The 2,500-nt window shown below is 39.0% G+C and overlaps 1 protein-coding gene across 6 annotated transcripts in view; it reads left to right on the top strand.

Moving 5' to 3' along the window:
* Window positions 1-446: 446 nt before the first annotated feature.
* The window catches only part of LOC144956238 (solute carrier organic anion transporter family member 2B1-like), a 28,955-nt gene continuing 26,901 nt past the window's right edge, over window positions 447-2,500 (top strand). For 2 of the 6 annotated variants that reach the window (XM_078886654.1, XM_078886659.1), the window contains exons 1-2: window positions 447-499; window positions 1,047-1,166. The gene's annotated coding sequence lies outside the window, so the exon portion shown is untranslated. Of the gene's footprint in view, window positions 538-1,046; window positions 1,167-2,500 lie in introns of all 6 variants that reach the window. The other 4 variants (XM_078886655.1, XM_078886660.1, XM_078886653.1 and 1 more) reach the window with 2 other exon arrangements.

Genomic DNA, 2,500 nt, shown 5'->3' with positions numbered 1-2,500 from the left:
TAAAACAAAATTTACATTTCAATTTATCTCATGGATGGAAAATCTCAAAAAGTAGAAAAATCGACTTAACGAGTTTTGGAAAACCAGCCTTCAATTCCTTGCACTTCCACACACACACATACACACAAACACACACATACACACAAACACACACACATACACACACATACACACACACACACACTCATACATACAAAATGTTTCCTTAATGGAACACAAAATTAACATAATCATAGAGGTTACCAGAAATAAGGATGAAAATATTATCTAATTTATGTTGACTTGGTTCATCGTCGTGTGATTGGGAAATTTAAAATGGTTTACAGTAATTCGTGATTTCACAACGATGACGTTGGGATTATACTGTGTCGTGTGTGTGTATGTGTGTGTGTGTGTGTGTGTGTGTGTGTATGTATACTATATATAAAGGTTAATTGGATTTCCATGGTCACTCTAGGAGTCTGAACGGTGGCCGCCAGATTGTCACCTTCACCATCGAGTATTTCATCAGGCATTTGCCGGACTCTAGAAAAAGACGTGTGTTTTAAAAGATGGCTATGTGGTCTTGGGGTGTGACAGACACTCGTTTTCGGATCGAGAGACTCGCTCGGCTCTTAGTTGATTCCTTAAAATAGGCTCTTCACTCACATTATCTCACTGTACTCAGGTGTAGAATGAGTACCTGGCCGTTAACAGCGTTGTCACTGTCCGAATAAATTATAATAATATCGCCTTACAGGCGTCATGTCATGACTTGTCCTAAATGTTAAATGTTGCTATTGGACAGGGACCCCTTGTAAAGCACTTTGAGCACGTTTAGTGGATATTGCACTGTCTAAAATCACTAAAAAAATTGGCCCAGAAAACTCGTCCTTCAAATATCAACCGATTTAAATGAATCTCATCTTGGCAAAAATTCTTAAACCTGGGACTTCTTTGAAGTCCCAGGTTTAAGAGTTTTTGCCAAGATGAGGTTCATTTAAATCGGTTGATATTTGAAGGACGAGTTTTCTGGCCAAATTTTTAATATACGTGTTTTTCTACAGTACGACAGTTATTCGGTTAACTATTTTGTGACGGGTTTGGATGTTTAGCTTTGGTTTCACGTGTGTGGTGACGACAGGATTTTTCTCCTTGGGATAGACACACGGAAAAAGAAAAGAAAGGTATTGTAGAAAAATGATGATTGTAACGAGAAAAGTTTTTAATCTCTATCGTCTTCTGCCACTGTTCTCTTAACTTCATGTTTTGTTATTATGACACTTGCTTTCGGATCGGAAGGTCCCGGGTTCGAACCTCGCGCTCGGCGCATAGTTGAGTCCTTGGAAAAGGCTCTTTACTCACATTCTTTCACCGTACTCAGGTGTAAAATGAGTGCCTGGCCGTTAAACAGTGTTGTCTTTGCCCGAAAACAGGCGTCATGTCCAGTCCTACATGTTAAATGTTGCTGTTGGCCAGGGACACCTTTGAGCACTTTTAGTGGATATAAAGCTATATAAAGCTCAATTTAAAATTTAAATCAACTCAATTTTCTGTAGCAATATGAATATACCAGGTTTTTAATTTAAAAAATTAATGAAATATTAAATACGAAACGACGTACCGAAAGGTACCGAGTTCGATCACTCGCCGCTGCTGCGCTGTGTGGCCTTGAGCAAGTCACCTCGCCCTAGCTATATTTGCGGCTCACGCCTGGGTTATTTCAGTCTTCCCTTGGAATAGACCCTAGAGACAAATTTCCCCTATAGGATGAATAAAGGCAATTCTATTTGTATTTTATTTCAAAAACCGTGAAAGCGGTTCTAATCTATGAAACCGTGATAGGTCTCGGCACGTCATTTGGGAAAAAATGATAGCAACGTTTTTTTCTATGTTAAGTAACGTCATGGCACAAGACCAAAGGGCTAGAGCTCAGGTGATGGTTCGGATAAGTAAGTAAGTTCTATGTTAAGTATTTTATTTGTTTGTTTGTTTTTATAGGCTGTTATTGTCATTTTTATAACTGATAACTTCCTTCAATGTGACGCTATGTGGTCTTGTGGTATAACACTTGCCTTCGGATCGGAAGGGCATTGGTTCGAGCCCCGCTCTGAGCAGGAAATAGTTGAGTCCTTACACTGTACTCTTGTGTAACATGTGTACCATTGTCTCTGTCGGAAAACAATCGTAATGTCGCCTAACAGGCGTCATGTTCCGTCCTACATGTTACGAGTTGCTGCTGTCGAGAGACCCTTAGTAAAGCGCTTTGACCACGTTTGGTAGATGTTGCTCTATAATGATAAGAAAAGCTCTTTTTTTTATATCTTCTAGCAACTTTTATTTTTTAGGTAATGTTTATAATGCGTCTTTATGCTTGAAGGGCTAAACATGTTATATTAGCACAGTGGTTGAAAGAATACGGATCCGATAGAATATAAATGAATATTATTGGACATTAACTCACTCAACCCTAACACCGACTATATCCGTAGTTTACCCGGGTTACTTTTATCCCATGCCT

The sequence above is a fragment of the Berghia stephanieae genome, chromosome 11 (genome assembly GCF_034508935.2).
Source record: "Berghia stephanieae isolate SIO BIC M18660-M18661 chromosome 11, UCSD_Bste_1.3, whole genome shotgun sequence".
Lineage (NCBI taxonomy): Eukaryota > Metazoa > Mollusca > Gastropoda > Nudibranchia > Aeolidiidae > Berghia > Berghia stephanieae.
This window is presented reverse-complemented; position numbering and strand designations above follow the sequence as displayed.